The 14837-nt window shown below is 40.0% G+C and overlaps 1 long non-coding RNA gene across 2 annotated transcripts; it reads left to right on the forward strand.

Annotated features, from left to right (window-relative positions):
* The first annotated feature begins 48 nt into the window (after positions 1-48).
* On the forward strand, positions 49-14307 carry LOC131487824 (uncharacterized). Of its 2 annotated transcripts, none has more exons than XR_009249984.1 (2): positions 49-1125; positions 13962-14307. It is a non-coding gene; the product is annotated as an uncharacterized LOC131487824 (long non-coding RNA). The 2 variants fall into 2 exon arrangements; XR_009249982.1 differs by having other exon boundaries at positions 49-724.
* The last annotated feature ends 530 nt before the right edge of the window (positions 14308-14837 follow it).

Consider the following 14837-nt stretch of genomic DNA (forward strand, 5'->3'; position numbering starts at 1 on the left):
ACAAAATTAGCAGCCTGTAAACGGTCAATTTGAGGGTCCGCACCTGGAGACGGAGGCAAAGCCCTTGCTCTGTTTGAAGGATAGTTTCGTCTGTTTGCCACACTTCCCCTCCCTCCTCTCCCTCTTTTTTCACCACCTTCCTCTGTTTCCTTCTCCTTGAAGGCGATGAGAACTGCAGGACTGATTACCTTAACTGCTGGGCCTTCTATCAAAAAACTGAGCCAAAAATGGTGGATTTGGACAAACCCCCTGCTCAGTGCAGCACCTGTTTTCTCTATTTATATTACTGAAAGGCTTCAGTAAAATATTATGAAAAATAAGATGCCACCTGGGGACAACACTGCCTAGGCAGCGCCAGGTTTCATGTATAAATGTGCTAGATTGCTTTTCTCCCATCAGCCTAGTCTTGATTTGAAATTCATTTTTAAAAGATAGTTTTTCCCTCCGCGATCTCTGATGTTTTGCTCTGTATTTAAAAAAAAAAAAAAAAGTTTTCAGGAATTTTAAAGCATTGCTATGAAGGGAAAAGTAATTTTAACATTTTAGTTTTTCCTCCTGTCTAAAAGAGTGGGCCAAAAGGCAATATCGCAGTTGTGCAGGGGGAATATTTGCTGGCAGTATTTAAGGAATTGTGGCAAATAGAAGAAATCGCAGAAGAACGGATATAAGCAAGTGTACCACACTGCAAAAAGGGGGAAAAGTGGATTCCGTACATCACAAACTGGTAAGCCTGGTGATGTTGCTTAACTGAATTCAAAAACAACGTTGTGTTGCGACTTTTGTTGAAAACCCCTTTCGTCTATTTATTCAGCAAATATTTATTGATGCCCATTATGCGTAGCAGGAACTGCCAAGAGCTGGAGAAACAAAACTAAACGAGATGCCGTCTTGTCTGAGTTCGAATGGATTCCTTTCCCTCTGGTCGGGGAAGCGTAAAGTACCCAGGCGATTATAAACCTGTGTCTTCAGTGTTAATCTTAGCACACTGGCTATAAGAGGATGTTAAAGATGTTAGACTTTCTGGAGAAAGTTGATAATTCTAATAGCAGGCGTTGAGAACATCTGCTTTGAATGCAGACGGAGTGAGTTTGTAAGTGCTGAGGTTTAAGAGCTGTGTCACTCTGGGTAAGTTACTTCATTTCTCTGTGCCTTATTAGCAAAATGATGATGATAGTATCTACTTCATAAAATATAAGCTACTGTATGTAAAGTGTCCCATGCTTAGTAAGAATTCATTAGATTTTAGCTATTGCTGTTAGTAATATTGCGGCCAGTAGTAATCGACGTAGAAGGGTGCGGAAAAGAGCTTCACAGGCAAAGCAGGCAGCTTGTGCAAAAGGCCTTGTGAAAGAGAGCTTTCATTGTTAGGACAGTGGAGAACTGAACAGGAACCATATCGCACAAGTCTCCGTGTGATATGTTAAAGGATTTAACTTTTTCTTGAGGGCAAGAGAAAGCTGTGACAGGGTTTTAAAAAGTCACGTAATGCCATGGTCAGATTTCCCTTTAGAGAAAAACATTTTGATTCTCATAAGAACCCTATGAGAAAAGTAAAGAAGATGGGTTATCACCATTTTGTGGATGAACAAACTGAGTAAGGTGTGGATTTACACCAAGTTACCAGCTTGTAAATCTCAAAGCTACGATTTCAATTCAGGACTTCTAGGTCCAACTCTTAATCTTAGCTCAGGTCTTGATCAGGTCATGAGGTTAAGCCTGGCGTCGGGGTTCACGCTAGGCTTGAAGACTACTTAAGAAAATGTTTGTTTGTTTTTTTAATTCAAGACTTCTAATTACAAAACACGTGCTCTTTCCATCACACATTTGCCGTTCCTAAATGAACATATATATTTACTGATTGCTTGGAAAGCAAAGCTGTGTCTGGTGAGACAACCTAGGTTCATTAAATCCATGCCAAATTAAGCATATCACTCAAATAAACCTTTATTGAGAACCTATGTATCAAGTTCTGTGCTAGGCTATGATAAACAAAAATATGTAAAATACAGCCTGTGTCCTCAAGAGTTACTGAGAATCCCGAGGGGAAATGCCAAAGATAAATCATCCCTCACTACCACATTTGACAGAGTTTTCTATTAAATCATTGTGAACAAGATGGAGAAAAGTAGACCAAGATACTTTAGTTAGGTGACTTGAGTATCTTTGATTAGTCATAATTGAAATGTTGGGGCGCCTGGGTGGCTCGGTCGATTAAGCGTCCGACTTCGGCTCAGGTCATGATCTCACGGTCCGTGAGTTCAAGCCCCGCGTCGGGCTCTGTGCTGACAGCTCAGAGCCTGGAGCCTGTTTCGGATTCTGTGTCTCCCTCTCTCTCTGCCCCTCCCCTGTTCATGCTCTGCCTCTCTCTGTCTCAAAAATAAATAAACGTTTAAAAAAAAAAAAATTTGAAATGTTGCTAAAGCTGCCATTGGAGTGCTTTAAACAATATCCGAAGAGTATTGGTAAATTCGTACATGGTCTTTACTATCTTCCTTTGGACTCTGTCCTGAACGTTTCTTCAAAAAATGTTATCTACTGCCTAGCATATTTAGCAGATCGGCAATGTGTTGCAAAAACAGTGGGGATAGATAACGCGGTAAATGGCAAATTGGGATTTGTAAAAAATGGACCAGTGCTAACAAATTGAAACCTGAATTAAATTTGGAGGGAAACGGCAAACAGGCACTTTAATACATCACCGACGATAACAACCTCTCTGCGTGCCTCCTCAAAGCAAACAGGCAGTATTTCTTCAAAACCCTTCAAAATGTACATTACCTTGTAACTGTTATTCCACTTGGCAAATAAGTCCTAAGAAAATAAATGTAAGTAAGGAGTTTTATGCTGTAACGTAATCATTGCAATATTACATACAAAGCTAAAAAAAGAAAGAGCTGCTAACAATGTAAATTCTAAAACCAAGGAGAATAAATAGTGGACTATTCACTTGGAATATTATGCAGCCATTAAAAAAGACAGCCAGGAAAAGGTACAATGGTGTTTACAGTACAATGTAAATATTTAACATGAAAGAAGATTGCATGTGTTGTATTATAATGATATAAACAATAAAAACAACTAATAGAAATAAAGATTCAAAGAACTGCCTCAAAACATTAACAGTGGTTTTACCTAAGGTGGTAGAATGACCACCTCTGTTTCCTCTAGTTCCCAAATTTGTATCATGATCATATGTCCATAATAGAAAAATAAGCATTAACATTTATTATAATTTACTCTTAACCTTTTAATTCTGAGGGTGAGTACATGGATGTTTATTCAGTTGTTCTGTGTGTTTTTAGTGTCATTTTGTTTTCAAATAAATTTGTGAAGGCAAGCCAGACACTCACTTGTTGTCCATTTCTTCAAATCTTCACTCGTCCAGTGTTTCCCAAAGTGTATTTCACGGCAGATTGGTTCAGCAGTATGTTAACTGGCTTTACACAGAGGAAAGGGTCTAGTGTTGAGACGGTTCCCATGGGAAATGCCGAGTTGAACAACTTTGTTCTTTGTTTCGGCCTTGAGTATGTTGACATGTTGTAATTCTCTAAAAGCGGGACTTAATTAGCAGAATTTACCGAATTATTTCTTACCACTTTTTTCAGAACACTTTTCTGTCTACTCCTCTTGCAGAGTCAGTGTTCCTCAAACACACTTTGAGAAACACTGTCCCAGTCACCTGCCTTCTCATTTCCCCCGTAAAACTTGCTCTTTTCACATGTGTCTGCATTCTGCAGTCCCCCATGCCAACCCTTCTACCTTGCTTTCTACTTCGTGCAGCCATGAAAAGAAAGCACTGCCTACGTCCTTAGAACAGGAGCCCCTTCTCCCATCTAAGACAGATCCTTTCATTCCTGCCCTGAACTCCCCTAATATTTCCTCGGTGGACTAGCGTTCTCCATCCAGCATCTCCTCGGACTCTCCTCCTAGTATGTGATTATGTAAAGTTTCACACCGAAATAATGCTTAAGGCATCCATTCCTTTCTGTTGTGAAACTTTTGTAATCAGAACCGAAAGCATTTTTGTTTTTTAAAATCCCCGAAAAGAAACACTGCTGGTAAGAGGGCTAACTAGTAACAGCCACGTTGGAGGGCAATTTGGCAAGATTTGTAAAATTTTCAAATATCCATACCCAAGACCCAACAATGCCACTCCTGGTATCTCCCCTAGAAAGACCCTTTTGTGCTCAAGGAGGCGTACGTCACAATGTTCGTTTGAGGCGTTGTTGTTAATAGTGAAATTGGAAATTACCTAAATGTTCGTAAATACAGAGATGGGATCTTTAAGTGCCATTATTCTCGAGGAGCCGTTGTTGAATGAAAAAGCCACAATGCAGATAAATACGGAATATAACACCTTTTATGTAAAATAAAATACATTTCCTACAACGACATATATAAATGTGCACAAAGGACTGGAAGGATACACATGACATTGCTAACAGGATGGGGATTAGAAGCAGTAAGGAAAGGGGACTTTAGCTTCATATGTAATGGGCCAGATTTTACAAGAAGAATGGATGCCGGCTTCTGTAATTAAAATTTGACTTTAAAGAAAGACAACCCTCACCTTCTTTTGTCCTAACTTCTCTTCAGGGGCAATTTACTTGGACCACCCTTTCCACCACCAGTCCCTTCGTCTCCATTCATCCTTAACTGAGAATAATCAAGAACAAGGGACGTTACCCTTGCTACGTTAAAGTCTTTTTTTTTACCGGGGCCACTGCTGATATTCATTAGCAAATTTATTGGATACTCTGTGATATTCAACAACAATAACAATTCTGCGCTCCTGGCTCGGCTCCCAGTCACCCTTTCCTCTCATTTTTTCCTTCCTCCTTTTTAGTGTTGCCTCTGCCTCTGCCATTCAGCGCTGCCCGCATAGTAGGTCTTGCAGAAATACTGGGAAATGCATTTCAAGTGATCAATTTATTAAAATTTAATACAGCGCACGGGAAATCCTCTGAGGCTCGAGCTTGTGTTGTGAACACAAAATGCCATGGTAATGAGACACAAAAGTGCACTGGATTTGGAATTTAAATAAGTGGTTTGAAACCTGGTTGTTACTACGTTCTACCCATGTGGCTTTTAAGCAAGTCTCTTAACCTCTTAGCTTCAGTTTCTTAATTTTTAAAATGGAAATAATACCTACTTCATGGAGCTGTCCTGAGGATCGAATGATCTCTCTGCCACCGAGTAAACACAGTTTTCATTTACAAAATAATTTTAACCACCTTTCTGTGTAGAAGGCATTCTACTTCTAACAACTTTGTATCTTATTACCTTTGATGTTCCTTCTTTTTAGCACCTGTCATACATCCCTCTACTTCTGTGATGATGACGCTGGCTGGCAATTACTGTAATGATGTCTCAAATTACAGTGTTTCACTGCTTACAGAAGCAGCCAGGCATGGTTTCCTTTTCTCTTCCCGACTCTCCTGTGAAACAGTGAAAATGAGGATATTATTTTAATGTTGGGAACCTGAGACTTCGAAAAGATCTCTAAGGTTCTGTGACTGGCCCAAAATTAGCTTAGGCTCTTTAAAATGCCATGTTCTAGGATTTTTCTCCTAAACTATGATCAGCTCAGTAGAGTTTATGTCCTCTCATTCTGGATCTTCTTACTGTTGCCTTTAGCCCACCTTGGGATTAAATCTATTCCCTCCTTATCCTTCACTAAAATGCCTCAAGTGCATGTTTCATTCATTTGGATACTCTGTTAACCGAGCCCTTGAGCAAGTCTGGGGTTTTGAAACCCACAATTGCATACTGATAGGGAGAGTAACTTCCAAGATTATTTACGTGTGCCTTCATGGTTGTGTTTACAAATGCAGCCACATTCCCATTTGTGGATGGAAGAACTGTGAGGAATGATGAAATCATGTTTTTCTTCTTCACCTGGTAATCTAAATGAGCATTGGTTTCCAGGTAGTCACCCACCTTGGTGAAAACAAGACTTATTCTAAATTATACCACATTTTTGAGATGTACTTACGCACCCTAATCACATTTCTAGAATGTCATGGTAGCAAATCTTCATTTTTTAAGAGAAGATTAGGTACAATTTATCAGAGCCAGTCGTCATAAATGGCAAAAATTACTGAACAGGACCATCTCATTCGTGATTCAAAATAATGATGTGAATATAAGTAAAACCAATGTTCTTGTGTGGCTTAAAAGCTGACGCTGAAAATAATTTCCTAAAAACAATGGAACATCATTAAAGGGTAAGTGTAAAATGTTCCCATGTAACTATAATAAGTATTCCACAAGGAAAGTGTTTGTTTGAGTTTATAGGCTAATGTGTTTGCTTGTTAAAAATTATTCAAGGGTCTTATTTTTCTCTCAGATCTCTTCAAAAACATTTTGTAGGCGACTTCCTACTTCTAGAGGGGGGCTCTCTCTCTAGGAAGGGTTCATTCTTGAGTAGCCTTTACTAAAAATAAACCTTCAGACAACTCTAAGTAACTTTCATGCTATGAAGATGACCTCCACAACTGCAAATAATCCACAAATCATATTTACTTTGGGATAGAATGTGAGAATTATCTTTTGTCTGGGTGGCCTCGAGCAATGTTCCCCCAGCAACAGTTTGCTAAGAGCTAAAGTTGATGTTAATTTGTGCTAAGTACCAGTAATTGGGAAAACTTAACATTTTCTAAGTAGGGATTGTGTCAGTGGTCGCAGCCTCAGTTTAAAACTTTCTCCAAGACAACTAGCCTGGAAACTACGTGTGGATAAGTTAGGGCTATTTTTGAGTCCCAGAAATGAATTTCACTGCCTTCATATATGTTTCTTCTACATTTGTAAAATCGAATGTCGTCTTACACTCTTAAGTTCTGCTCTGTAATTCATTACTAGGTTATTAGCAACTTTCTGTTGTTAACCTTGCTTGGACAACTTTTTGGTGGACTAACAACAAAAGTCTTCCGATTTGTGGCAGTTACAAATCACTGATATGTTGAAAGATTTTTTAGTGTATCTGTGACAAGGTAGCCTTTCATCAATGTCATCATACTCGTACATTTGTGTAGAGTGTGCAGGTGTTAAGTCTTGGTAGTAGGAAAAAGCAGTTTGCCACCATTCTTGACAAGTTTTCAAAGGACTTGAAGACTTTCCTTCTTCTATTCCTTCTAATAATCTTATATACTCTCCTTATAACATGTTAACATTAGCGTACCTTGGAAATAACCATGATTGTGGAAGTATGTCATTTTTATCGTCCCCCACAGCTACCACCAGCCTTACAGAAGTGGCTGCAATTTAGCAAAGCCCTCTGCCACCATTTCCTGTTGATTCGGCACCCCCACTCCAGAAAGTCACTTGGATGTTTCTATGTGTGACATGCCCGTTATAATTTTAAATCTGACAGCTCTATGTTAATTTATTTTACTATTTCAAAGGTTAGATATTTGTTTCAGTGCAGATGTTCTAGTTTATACTCTGATGTAAAGCTTTGTATCAGGAGACTTACTAAAAGTATATATATTAAAACAAGATTCTTAATGGGATATGCCATTAGTAAATTTAAAAGGAAGCTCCTGGAAGCAAGAAACTTTGTCTTTTGCACAGGTGTGTTCAAACTCTTCACATAACCTAGTATAGAGCAAGGGTCTAGGTACTAGAGTTGATTTAGGATTTTTGATGTTTGCCTAAGTGAAAACAAAAAGCAAGAATGAGAGTACTGATTTCGGGAAAAGAAAATTAAGGCCCAAATACTAAGTGTGAAAAAGAGGAATGTTATGTACAAATAAAAGGCAAATACAAAATAATAATAATAAACTTTTATGCACCAAATAATACTATTGAATGCCAAAATGCAGAAACAGCAATACAAAAGTTGGTTTGAATCACATGCACACACACAATTATAATGGTAGAGTTTAATAAACCTCTTTCGGAATTTAACATAAATAGACAAAAAAGCAAGGACACACTAATGTATTAATAATACATAATCAACTGACTTATGTTTTAGCTGAATAGAGAACTTTATACCCTCTTACCAAAATACATATTCTTTTCATGTAACCATGAAAGATTTACAAAAATTACACATACCCTTGGCCATAATATAAACCACACTGCATTTCAAAAGATAGGGCTTTGGGGGTGCCTGTGTGGCCCAGTCGGTTAAGTGTCTGACTCTTGATCTTAGGTCATGATCTCACAGTTTGTGGGATCGAACCTGGTGTCGCTCCCTGTGCCAACAGTATAGAGCCTACTTGAGATTCTCTCCCCCTCTCTGTCTCTCCCCTGCTCACTCGCTCTCTCAAACATTTTTTAAAAAGGGATTTTACTGACTACATTTTCTGATTATAATCCAGTATAACTAGAAATCAATGCTAAAAAAGGGTCATAAAGCCCACCTACTTGGAAAGTAAGAAATGTTTTTCTAAATATTTCCAGGACCATAGAAAATAAAACTGAAAGTATAATACCCAAAAGTCAATGAAAAGGAGTACATACTGCATCTTAAAGCCTAGGATACACTGCTATACTAAGAAGAAATGTATACATAGCCTTAGGTACTTTCATTATTAAAAAAGAATGAATAGTAACAAACTTACACAAGGACAAAATGAAATGAGAGGAAGAAAAGGGAGTGTGTAATAAAGAAAAGACTGAAACTAATGAAATAGAGAACATCAAAAGGTTTAAACAGATACACTCCTGGCAAGTCTGATGATGGCAAGAAGAAAAACAGACATATTATCTTCAAAACACTTATAGAAAATAACTACCAATCTACAATACAGTGTCCAAGGAAAATATTTTTTAATGTTTAATGTTTATTTTTGAGAGAGAGAGACAGAGCATGAGCAGGGGAGGGGCAGAGAGAGAGGGAGACGCAAAATCCAAAGCAGGCTCCAGGCTCTGAGCTGTCAATGCAGAGCCCAACGCCAAGCTGGAACCCACAGACCACGAAATCATGACCTGAGCCAAAGTCGGACGCTTAACTGACTGAGCCACCCAGGAACCCCTTAATGTTTAGTTTTGAGAGAGAGAGAGAGAGAGAGAGAGAGACATACACACACACACAGCACAAGCAGGGGAGGGGCAGAGAGAATCCAAAGCAGGTTCCATGCTGTTAGGGCAAAGCCCCACGTGGGGCTCCAGCCCGTGAACCATGAGATCATGACCTAAGCCGAAATCAGACACTCGACTGAACCACCCAGGCGCCCCAGAAATATTCTCTGAAAATGAAGATGAAATCGTTTTCAGACAAAAGTCAGAAAATTAGTCCCTAGCAGACCCGCACTAAAGGCTTTCAAATAGAAGAAATGAAGAGCGATAGAGAGGGTGAAATATATGAGTCAAACCAAATGAATATGGACCATATAAAACAATACCAGTGCCCCGTGAGGTTTTAAATAGATGTGGAATGAAAAGACATGAAAACAACACATAAATCATAGGGGATGTAAGTGAAGGACCTTGAATTCCTTGCATTTTCAAAGAACAGTAGTAATTTACCTTCGACTTTAGTAACCTCTAGGATAACTAGAGGTTTTGTAACCTCTAGAGTAACTACTAAAAGTAAGAATATATAACAACTTAATACAAGAGGAAATGGAGTAATCATGTATCTGACCCAAAAGAAATAAAGACAGAAAAACTGACACAGAATAAGCAGAATAAATGGAAAACAACTTTAACTATATTAAATGTAAACCTTCAAGCTCCAATTAAAAGACAAAGACTTTCAGCCTTTCCAAGCTACTTGTATAAGGGTCCGTACGACATTGTTCTGGGTTCCTGTGGTAACTTAAAGGGAATCTTTCACAATCTTTCCGGATCTTTGGGTGCTCCCCGATGAAAGAGGAGGATGTCTTCATAAGGCAGCAGGAACCCGCTTAGGTGGCACCAGCCTTGACCTCCAAATGGATTAGCACACCTACAAAAGGAAGAGTGCTGGTGTCTACATCACAAATATGAAGAGAACCTGGGGGAAGTTTCTGCTTGCAGCCTAAGCCACTGTTGATGTCAGTGTCACATCCGCCAGGAATACTGGCCACCAGGCTGCGTGCAAGTTGGCCACCACCATGGGATCTGCTCCTATTCCTGGCTGCTTCACTCCTGGAACCCTTATTGACCAGATCCACCCTCGAAGGAGCCACGATTTGTGGTAGTTACCAATCCCAGCCTCTCACACAGGCGCCTTATGTTGCCCTGCCTACCATTGCCCTGTGTAACACAGACTCTCCTCTGTGCTATGCGGACATTGCCATCCCGTGCAACAATAGACCTAGTGGGTGGTAGAGCCTGAGGTCTACTTCTAGAGACATCCTGAAGAGATTGAGAAGGAAGAGCGGGCTGCTCCTGAAAAGGCCAGGACCAAGGAGGACTCTCAGGGCAAATGGACTGTTCCTGCTCCCTGGTTTACCGCTACTCAATCCAAGGTCACAGACTAGTCAGACGGTGCAGGTGCCCTCTGCGCCTGTCCGGTGGTTCCCTCCTGCAGCCTGGCACGTTCCGCCTGCCACTGAAGACTGGTCTGCAACTCCCACTGCTCAGGCCACTGGAAGGAGGAACAATACTGTCTGTTCTTCCACAGACTCTTAAACAGAAAACGGAAATAAGGTTGATGGAAAATAAAAAGACCAAGACTTTTGGGTTGGATTAAGAAGAAAACTATCGGGGTGCCTGGGTGGCTCAGTCAGTTAAGCATCCAACTCTTGATTTCGGCTCAGGTCACAATCTCAGGGTCATGAGATCAAGCCCCATGTCAGGCTCGGTGCTGAGCTCCATGCTGGGGATGAAGCCTGCTTAAGATTCCCTCTCTCTCCCTCTTCCTCTACTGCTTATGTGCACGTGCCTTCTCTCTTTCTCTCTCTCTCTCTCTCTCAAAAGAAGAGGAAGAAGAAGAAAACTATATTTCAGGGTTCAATCAAAGAAGCACAATCAGTATGAGTGTAAAGAATAAGGGCTTAGTTGTAGAAATTAGACCTTACACAATTAGGGGACATTTGATACAATTTAATGCCCATGATATTTTTAAAAATCCATAGCAACTAGGAATGGAAAGGAGCATATTTAATCTATAATAGGGATCCTTAAAAAAAAAAAACCAAAAAACCTATGGCAAACAGCATATTGGTGAACTGTTAAAAAATTTTCCCTCTGAAATCACGACTTGGATGGATGCTCACGACCACCATGTACACACCAACATGGTCCCAGAGGTCCTAAGTGACACAAAAACGGAGGAAGGAGAACTAAGGACTGGAAAGGAAGAAGTAAAACTAAAGATCCTTAGAAAACACGCTTCTGTATTATTGCTGGATACAGGGTCACCATAGACGATTCATTTGTATTTCTCTTTATCAGCAAAAATTAGAAAACTGAAAAAGTTTTAAATGATACCATTTATACAATCATACCTAGAAGTAATTCTAATGAACTGTATATAAGACCTTTACATATAAAACTTTTAAAAGGTAAGATATGAGTTATTATTATTTCATGACTTCATAATACAATGTATTCATATTTCATTATTAAGGAGACCTAAATAAATAGATATAGATATAGCAAGGTCACAGACTGGAAATAGTATAAGGATGTCAGTCCTCCCCCAACTGATAAATAAGTTTGGTGCAATTTTAATCAAACCCAAGCAGGGTTTGTGTATGTGTATGAGTATATACTACAGACCAGTGAAGAAAGTTTTTTCAATAAATGATGCTGGTTCAATTAAATACAGATGGATGTATTTAATAGATTATAGGTTTAAATTTGAAAGTAAAATAAGGCTTCTTAAAAATAACATGGTAGAGGGGCGCCTGGGTGGCTCAGTCGGTTAAGCGTCCGACTTCAGCTCAGGTCATGATCTCACGGTCCGTGAGTTCGAGCCCCGTGTCGGGCTCTGTGCTGACGGCTCAGAGCCTGGAGCCTGTTTCAGATTCTGTGTCTCCCTCTCTCTCTGCCCCTCCCCTGTTCATGCTCTGTCTCTCTCTGTCTCAAAAATAAATAAACGTTGGGGCGCCTGGGTGGCGCAGTCGGTTAAGCGTCCGACTTCAGCCAGGTCACGATCTCGCGGTCCGTGAGTTCGAGCCCCGCGTCAGGCTCTGGGCTGATGGCTCGGAGCCTGGAGCCTGTTTCCGATTCTGTGTCTCCCTCTCTCTCTGCCCCTCCCCCATTCATGCTCTGTCTCTCTCTGTCTCAAAAATAAATAAACGTTGGGGCGCCTGGGTGGCGCAGTCGGTTAAGCGTCCGACTTCAGCCAGGTCACGATCTCGCGGTCCGTGAGTTCGAGCCCCGCGTCAGGCTCTGGGCTGATGGCTCAGAGCCTGGAGCCTGTTTCCGATTCTGTGTCTCCCTCTCTCTCTGCCCCTCCCCCGTTCATGCTCTGTCTCTCTCTGTCCCAAAAATAAATAAAAAATGTTGAAAAAAAAATTTTTTTTTTTAAAAAAATAAAATAAAATAAAATAAACATTAAAAGAATAATAATAAATAAACATCTTCTAAACATTTGAAAACAGGCATAACTAATCTGTAGTGTTGAAAGTCAGTATGGTGACTATATTTAGGAAGGAGAAAGAAAGGCATTTGGGAGCGGACATGTAGAGGACTTCTGGGACAATAGTGATGTTTTATTTTTTGACTTGGGTAGTGGTTATATGGGTTCCCTATGTGATAATCCATTGGTCAGTACACTTCTGGATCATTCGTTTTTCTCTATGTTCTACTACCTTTTAAAGTATTGTTAGTAAATAACATAACAGACACCATTAGGAATTTGAAAGGTGCTGTGACAGTAGATATGGAAGAGATTCATAGATTTTTATGTGTGATAAAACATGCAGCATAAAATTTGCCATCTTAATCACTTGGAAGTGTTCAGTAGAGTGTTAAGTAAATTCACTTTGATGCAAAACAGAGCTCAAGAACTTTTCATCTTGCAGAACTGCCTAAATTCTAAACAATTCCCGTTTTCCCCCGCCCGTAGCCCTTGGTTAACCTCCACTCCACTTTCTGTTTCTATAAATGTGACTGTTTTAGATACCGCATACAGGTGGAATCCTACAGCATCTGTCTTTTTTTGCCTGGCCTCTATCACTTAGCATAGTGCCCTCAAGGTTCATCCAGAATTTATTTTCTTTCTAAGACATAGGATACTCCATTGTATGTATGTACCACATTTTGTGTATCCATCCATCCCCTGAGGAATAGTGATGAATGTCTCTGGCTATTGTGACTGGTACTGCTATGAACATAGGTGTGCAAATCCCTCTCCAAAACAAACCCTGCTTTTTCTTTTGGATGTATACCCAGAAGTGAGGTTGCTGTATCGTACATCGCTACTATTTTTAATTTTGTGAGGAACTGCCACACTGCTTTCTAGGGCAGATGCACCATTGCACAATCCTACCAAGTGCTGGAACCAAACTGGAACCAAAAGGGTTCCCATTTGTCTGCATCCTCACTGACGCACTTTTTTGTGTGAAATAGTAATCACCCGGAAAGGTGTGAGATGATATCTCATTGTGGTTTTGAGCTTAAAAGTATGTTTTCCTAAATTTGAACATCTTTTTTTTTTTTAATATTTATTTATTTTTGAGAGGGTAGGGGGTGGGGAGGGTCAGAGAGAGAAGAAGACCGAGAATCCCAAGCAGGCTCTGCATCATCAGTGAGGAGCCCAATGCGGGGCTCGATCTCACAAACTGTGAAATCATGACCTGAGCCGAAACCAGGAGTCAGACACTTAACCAACTGAGCCACCCAGGTGCCCTCTAAATTTAAACATCTGTATTGAGTTATAATTCACATATCACACAATTCACCCATTGCGGGTGTACAATTCAGTGGTTTTTAGTATATTCACAGTTTTCGTGCTTCATCACCACAATTTTAGAGATTTCCATCACCTCAAAGTGAAACCACATGCCCTTTAGTGTTCATTCCCCTGTGTCCACCCCAGCCTTTAACAAACACTTTTGTACTTTCTTCCTCTGCAGATTTTCTGTGGATTTCCCTTTTTTGGAAATTCCGATGGTATTTTTAAAGGAATGTTTGCAATGCTATGACAGTGAAATTCAAGATCTAGAGGAAATGGATGCTTTCTCGGCAAAATTTAAATTTTCAAATGGACCCAAGAAGAGGTTGAAAACCCAGAAGACCCATAGAACTAGAACATGAATTTGCAATGTAACTTTTAAAATACATGCCAAATCCAAATAGCTTTGCATCTGAATTTTACGTATCTTTCCAAAAACAGAAAATTCTCAAGGACTATTCTTGAGGCTAGAAAAAGAGAATGTTTTCACTTTTTGAAACTAAGATAAACTTACTACCCAAACCTTGTTTTGTTTTTGTTGCTGTTGTTCTTTCCAATTAAGTAGGCACCATGCCCAGTGTGGGGCTTAAACTCATGATCCTGAGATCAACAGTCACGTGCTCTACCTACTGAGCCCATACGACCCAAACCTTGTAAAGATATTGCCAAAATAAATAAATCCATTGGCTAATTTCACTAAGGAATATGAACATAAATAGGCTAAATAAAATATTTGCAAACTGAATCAGTAACTATTTATTTTTTTTTTAACGTTTATTTATTTTTGAGACAGAGAGAGACAGAGCATGAACGGGGGAGGGGCAGAGAGAGAGGGAGACACAGAATCGGAAGCAGGCTCCAGGCTCCGAGCCGTCAGCCCAGAGCCCGACGCGGGGCTCGAACTCACGGACCGCGAGATCGTGACCTGAGCTGAAGTCGGACGCTTAACCGACTGAGCCACCCAGGCGCTCCTGAATCAGTAACTATTTAAAATAATTTGAAATATAAGCAAGTTGAATGTAAAAGAATAATAAATCAGGGCGCCTGCGTGGCTCAG

The sequence above is a fragment of the Neofelis nebulosa genome, chromosome 1, assembly GCF_028018385.1.
Source record: "Neofelis nebulosa isolate mNeoNeb1 chromosome 1, mNeoNeb1.pri, whole genome shotgun sequence".
Classification (NCBI taxonomy): domain Eukaryota; kingdom Metazoa; phylum Chordata; class Mammalia; order Carnivora; family Felidae; genus Neofelis; species Neofelis nebulosa.